We start from the raw sequence: 7,857 nt of genomic DNA on the forward strand, positions 1-7,857 counted from the left end.
GGTCTTGAGCATTCAAAAGCCCTGATATCCGCCTACAGTGCCTAACTCTGTAGAGAAGCTCTGTAATTGGACAGGAATGGAATAAGAATGCTCACTAGAGCCTTAACAGGGCATTGTGGCTTAAACAAGCACATGTAAAATATTGGGCAGAGAGAAAACAGAGAATGTACATTCAGCCACACAGAGGATGAAACTCCTGTTCATCTACTCACCCAGTGCTACCCCCTGATAGGCGTACGAAGTTCTGTACTGGGAAGGCACAGCCACAACCAGAGGACATTAAATGTGTCGGAGCCAGGAAAGTCCTTCAGTTTTTCAATGCTGTCGGCCTTCGTTCTGCACTGTAATTGGTGGTGATCACAATAGATCAGTCAATGGTCGCAGTGATGAGGCGATGCATGGGCCCTGAATAAAGCCACCCTAATATTAATAATAATAATAATAATAATAATAATGACACATGCACTTTATTAACCAGTCATGGGACACGATCAGTGAAATCGAGTATGGATGTCAAATTATATCGATTGAACTACGATATATTTTAAATAGTGTTCTTATATTATGTTAATAACTGGAATCAACATATAAACATGGTTTGCTACACGAATAACGGTGATTAGCGTGACACCACAATTTGTTTGTTTTCATTGCATTTCCATAAAATAAAACATAATCAAATATAAATATTAGTATATAGTGACAAACATTGGAGAGAAAATCAAAATACATAATTTAACCGAAAATAATACAACAACACGAACGATTAACAAAAAATTTAAATAATTTATATAACATTTAGAAAATTACCGCCGAACTATTTTTCAAGTGGAAGAGTTAATCGACTCTACATTTTCAACGTGTTTCTTTTCTTCCGTTAGTAGTAACACGGAAGAAAAGAAACACGTGAAGTTGTGGAGATGAACATTAATTCGTGGGGCGCACTATAAGTTTCCGGAATTAATAAAAAAAAAATACTATAAATGGTCAGAAATGAATTAATTATATCTCAAAACATTCTCCGTTAGTGTTAATGCACTTGTTCATACGAATGAACTAATTTTGAAAACATTTATGCCACTCCTCGTGACAATCTCTGGAACATATTTTTCATACTCTTCAGGTGATGAAAATCGTTGACCGCGTAACTGGTTCTTAATTTTTGGAAATAAATAAAAGTCACAACATGACAGGTCATAACTGTACGCGGGATGACTCATAAGGTCCACGTTGGGGTGTGTTAGTTGTTCCACCTCCACGCGTGCGAAGCTCTTGAGCAGTCTGCGATGACATGTTATCACAGAATGTCCAAGGATGTAGCCGGTACACCCTGTACAACACGGCCCGGCCATGCGTTTATGAGGGTGGACCATAGCAAGTGGTTGGCGGTCTTAATCTACACCCTCCTGCGTTCATGCCTACGCAGTTGAGCGCCGTACGCAGGGATGAAGGAATGCTGGGGGCTGCGCCCGAGTGGGGTGGGGAAACCCGGCAGCAATACGCCCTCTTCGGCCCTGATTTCCTGCTAAACGGTAGCCCTGTGACTAGCCAACACAGGGAAACGGCAGTGTGTCCCGTCAGAGGGCCACAGGCGAGCCCCGATGCCGATACTATGCAAGAGGCTCTTTGTGAGCTCCTCGCTCAAGGAGCTGAGGAATACGGCGAGGATGACGTTGGCCCACAGTTGCGAGGAAAACCCGTCTACACCCAAGGACCACACTTTATACGCCTTAAAACGGTTATATCTATAAACAGTCTTAATATGATATAGATTTAGATAGTAGTTATCTGTAAATGGTTTTAGAAAAAAGAAATTGTTCTTATAGACTTATTTGACTCAAGTCAAAATTTTAACACCTAAATATCAAACAACTTAATTAAGTGTAATCTCTCTTAAGATTTACTCTTATAGTCCTTATTTTAAGATAATCTGTAGAACAATTGATTATTTTTAGTCAATTTGTTCTATACACATCCAGTAAAGTCTATTAATTCTCTAAAAACTAGTGTTCTTAAGTTTATTCTAGATATATTTAATTTATAGATATTCTGTAGTATTTGTACTTATGTCAAAACGTTATAGCGCGTCTTCAATAGATTTTATTTTAAACAATTTTATACAATTAGGATTTTTACTCTATTGGACGTTGTAAGAGTTCATGCAAAATGGATAAAGTAAAGAATATTAAAAGATCTGGTGGAGGTGGTGAACCTTAGATATTATGTCACATCATTCGATACAATCAGAGTTGCCAGTGCCAATTGTTCAAAATCCCCAAAAATCACGGTTAAAATCCCCAAATTTGGGGAGAGCAAAGTTCATATTCCCCACATCTCGAGTTTTCATTATTTATTAGAAACACATCGCTTAAAACTATAATTGTTCGGGATAATTTCAGGTTGTGATATGGATAGACGACACGGCGGGCCGCAGCTTTTGCTCCCTTATTAAAATACTTACTGACTTGCGAGATAATTTCCGTTTATTTTAAAGGTATTTAAAAGCGATACATTTCTTCTAGCAAAAAAACTCACACAACTTATACACGTCAGAAAATGCGCAATTTAAGTAGTGAATAGGCAGGTTTGGGCGCGCGTTTAGTATGCATATCTACAAGGTCTAACAATACGTCTGTAGTGATTCCAAGACAGAATCGACTAAGACTTTGTAACGATGGGGCACTAAAGGTATAGTCCCATACAAAAAATATACATTTTCTTTTTTTCCGACTAAACTATTATATTTATGGCAAAATGTAATTAATATGACAATATTTAATTAGGACAATAGGATCTCTCGAATGCCATTTTTTTAGAGACGTATCGTGAAAAAAAATTCAATGTCCACAATATCGCAAATCCGACCCACTGTGTGTCGCAAAGTTAAGATAAATATAGTGTACCTACCTGTCCTCCATTACGTCAATTTTTAATGTTCTTAAGTGACTTCCCCAATCCCGAAAAGGTCTTGGGACCTAAAAAATATTGTCGTAAGGCAATCTCCATTTTCTGTCTATGTTCCTCGATGTTTAGGTAAAAAAACTCTAACTATTCCGATCCCTGTATCAGTCTTTGAAAAAGAAATCATTTTTCTTTGCCTTCCAAAATTAAGTAAATTGATTATTCGTTGTGCATTTGGTGACGCTATGTTAATGTGAGAAATAATCAATGAGTTTTAACCTATATTTAATATTTAAAGTTGACGAGTGGTAAGTTCTGGTGTGGAAGTACCAACTGCTCGGCTTTGTTTATCAATAGCTGATTTCGTTTTGCTTCATACCGAGGACCGGCCCAAGCGGGAGAAAGAATCGCGAACTCAACACGCATCGACTGGTAATTTTACAAATAAAAGAACCAAATGCTCTAATAATAATTCTCTTAAGCTGCTTGTTAATAATACGAGGGATGTGCGATGTTGAAAAATACGTTGATATAGTCCATCACAGTGTTTCTAACAGTAACGATCAAACTACCGATACATCAGCAATTGATAGATTAAACAAAATGATAAAATGTTAGAATCCCCACATTTTCCCCACATAGCGGCAATCCCCACAAAATCCCCAATTCAGTTGAAATTCCCCGCAATTTGGGGAATTCCCCACAAATTGGCAACCCTGTTTACAACAGTCGTAATTCGCGCGCGAGCCGGTCATGGCAAATAGATATACATTGTGAAATAATTCCGTGTTATGAAGTGATAAAAACAATTGTAATGAGCGCGTAAACTACTGTACTTCAATGTTGTGTATGTGTATTGTGCCGTCTATCAACAGAATATAGTGAAATCATTATGTGAAATGTGGTTGGCGTGAAGAAATAACCTCAATTTTGTAATGAAAATTTTATTTCTTCCAACATAAGTTAGATATGTCATTAAAATATTCCTTATATTTATAATATGATAGGGAATTTAGCCACCTTTCTAGTATTATATAACACATTGCATATAATTATACAGAATAACTTTTTTATGCGACAAATTGGATTTTTTAAATTGTTTTTTTGACCTAGTGTTTTCACAAGTTTTTCATTGCATAATACGCTCACTATTCACTATAACTTTTATAAAAGTTTTGTAATACTGTCAAAACAAGAAATCGCTTAGAAACATCGCGTTTTGTAGACAATCATAAAAGCTTCTTATGAGTGAATATTCTTCTACAAGTTCCACAAGATCTACTACACTAAAGCAAGTAAAAATAATCTTTTCGTATTCTAAAATTTTTCTATAGATAAAGCTATCGACAAAATGCTCACAACAGTGTTTTGGAAAGCTTTAGATTCTTACAGCCATTTTTATTTTTAAAGAATGGCTATGAAGTAGCCGAGAAAAATTTCTTTTCTTTTTAAAAAGTAAATCTAAGTTGAAATTAGCTTGAAGAAGCCTAGAACTTCTTGGAAATGCTTTGTTTTGTGAGTTATTTTGTATATGTAGGCTTTCTATAAATATTTAAAACGGAAAATCGATAACTGTATTTTTATTAAGTTTATATTTTATATATAAATATTTAAAATTTAGCGAGCACAAAAGTAATTTTATGGCAGGTTTTACATCACTTTTCACAATGTATTTAAAGTCGCACGTCAATTCGCGCTTTCTAACCGATTAAACATTGCGCGATTAAGTCAGAAATATTATATCTAATTTCGGCATGTTGCAATTGTGATAGTTTATATTTCGTAAGCCATTAAACTTGGAATCTATTAGTATAAAGAGAATTGCGTCCTGTGTTTGTAACGCTTTAGTATTTTGGTTTTAAAATAGCATTACTAAGAAAACTATCGTAAACTATAAATTATCTAAAAACTGTCTACAAGACTAATTAAAAACTGTCTACATTCTACAAATGATCTTGTAGCATTCTAGGAGGGTTACTTGAAAAAAAAGATAAGAATCACTCTCAATCACTTAACACTACCTACAGATAGTTTCTCAAAGCACTCTTGTGATCTACTAATAAAGTTGTGCCCAGTTTTACTTCAAATTATCTAGAAACCTTCTTCGAGATATCTTGAGGGAATTTGAACTCTTAAAATATTCAATCGAATTAAATTCTATTAGTAGTAGTAGATATCTTATAGTATATATTTAGATATGGGTGTACTGCTTGGGCGGCGATGGGGTCTTGAAACTGTGTCACGACAAGGCCACTATCCAGTGGGTAGAAGACGCCGTCAGCACCATCAGGCTACCGTCCGGGGAGCTCCTCTCATTGAAAAATGGGGTGGAGGCTCCCCGAAGGATGGTCTGTGGACTTGTAATCCCCGGCAAATGGGAGGATGCGCGCCAAATCGGTCGCATCCTCAAGTTGCAGAACAAGTGGGCGGAGGCTGACCGTTGGCTTGTCCACAAGCTGAATCAGCGACGCGACCACTATGCCCAGTGGTAGTGAGCCTCCCCGAAGATCTGGTCCCCACTGTTCTGGGGCATGGCCGGCGCTTCACGTTTCAGTTGGGCACGGTCTACCTGAGATTCAGGTCGAAAAGGGGCCTCAAAACTGACGCACCACCAGAGAATTTGGCGTCTACAACACAGGACACAGGACGAATGGACGTTTCCCCGGAGCCCTCTACCTCCTCTGGTATCACAAGGGAAGGAAAAGGGCCCTCCCCGACCCCCGACCATGTGGACACCGACGAATGCCCGGCGGTGTTCTCGCTCAATAAACTTCAAGTCGTTCAGAACAACCTCCACCACAGCCAGGCCGCAACGGTTCAGCTCCGGAAGTGGTTGGAGGTAAACAACACAGCCGTGGCGCTGATCCAGGAACCGTGGATCAGTGTCCGCGGCCAAATAAACGGACTCTCACATCTGAGAGGTAAGCTATTATCCACCACTAGCTCGGATAAACCACGAATATGCATCTACTACTCTAATAATTTACATGTACAGCCACTAACAGAATTCTGTTCCAGAGACCTGTGTGCCGTCAAGATTTTAGCTGACACAACCACGGGCCCGTCTGAAGTGGTGCTCGCCTCTGTTTATATGGCGGAAACTGATGTACCACCACCGTAGAAAATGGAACGGCTAATCAAATACTGCGAGCAGAACGGCCAGCACATCGTCGTGGCTACTGCCTCCAATGCCCACCATCCGTTGAGAGGCATGGAACTCGCAAATGACAGAGGTAAGAACCTAACAGAATACTTATTCACAACTAACCTTCAAATCCTTAACAAAGGTACAGTACCAACCTTCGTAAATAAAAGAAGCAGGACGATCATAGACCTAGCGTCCGAAGGAGCTGTAAATCTTGTCCAAGACTGACACGTGTCTGAAGAAGCATCTTTCTCGGACCACAGATGGATAAGATTCAGCTTAGAACAACCATCAAAGAACAACAACCGAAACGCAATCCCCGAAAAACCGATCGTAAACTATACACAGACAAACTACACCAGAGCCTGGGGGAACCGGTAGCACCGGGAAGACTGCTGGACACAGCACAGATAGAAACACAGGTTAAAGAACTAACATCAAACATATTGAACAGCTATAACTCCGCGAGCCCACTGAGTGACTCAGCCCCACGACAAGGCCAACACTGGTGGGGGCCTGAGTTGGGGAGGCTACGAAGAAGGGCAAGGAGACGTTTCAATAGAGAAATGAACACATGCGTGGATGAGGACTGGGAAAACTACAAGACGGCCAAATCCAAACTAAAAAAGCGCATACGGCTCAGGAGCACCGCGTCATGGCGAGGCTACTGCGGGAACATTACGTCTTGTGCACAAGCGAACAGAATAAAGAAAATCCTAGGCAACTCAAATTCAAATGAGCTAGGTTCAATACGCAAAATAGACAACACATACACAACTTCCCCTGCGGAAACGGAGCGAACCCTACTGGAAACACATTTCCCATGATGTAGGTTCGTCCAAGACGACAGGTGCGAAGAAATGAAGTACAACACATCGATCCATAACTGGCGATACGCTGAACAAGTAGTAACATACGAAAAGACAAAATGGGCAGTAAACACCTTTTAAACAACAAGCTCCGGGCCAAGATAGAGTATTCCCCGCCCTCCTACAATGGGGCGGGGACACACTGGTCTAGCACCTGATCGACATCTTTCGGGCGTGTCTAGCATTCAACTATGTGCCCCACAGCTGGCGAGAGGTAAAAGTCATATTTATACCGAAACCAGGAAAAAACGAATACACTGACGCGAAGTCCTTCAGATCAATCAGCCTCACATCGTTCTTCTTGAAATTTTAGAAAGGCCATGTGACAGAGAACTGAGGGATGGAGCGCTTATGAACATACCATTACACGGAAACTAACATGCATAGAGCCAAAGCAAATCCACTGAATCGGCCCTACATGCCGTTGTGGGTAAGATAGAAGTGGCCCTCAAAAACAAAGCAACCTGCCTAGGCACCTTCATAGATATTGAAGGAGCTTTCGATAAACCCAACTTTTCCAGCATATAATCAGCACTGACAAGACACGAAGTGGATGAAGTGCTGATCAGCTAGATTAGCAACATGCTAAAAAAAAGAACAATAAAAACAACAGCAAATGAAACCCCATGGGCCATAGTAGCGAAAAAGTGCCCTCAAAGAGGGATACTGTCGCCGCTGCTATGGAACATGGTCGTAAATGACCGCATCATTAAACTAAGCAAAGAACATTTATATACAGTAGGATATGCTGATGACATAGCTATACTGGTAACAGGAAATTATGCCAATACACTATGCGACATTACACAAGCTGCACTCCGGATTGTGGAAAGATGGTGCAGGGCATACGAACTATCAGTAAATCCAACAAAGACGGAACTAGTAATGTTTACAAACAAAAAACTACTAGGTAAAAATATTATATATAATAAATAAATTTAT

This window comes from Hyposmocoma kahamanoa, unplaced genomic scaffold (assembly GCF_003589595.1).
Source record: "Hyposmocoma kahamanoa isolate Upper Pololo Valley unplaced genomic scaffold, ASM358959v1 78, whole genome shotgun sequence".
NCBI lineage: Eukaryota > Metazoa > Arthropoda > Insecta > Lepidoptera > Cosmopterigidae > Hyposmocoma > Hyposmocoma kahamanoa.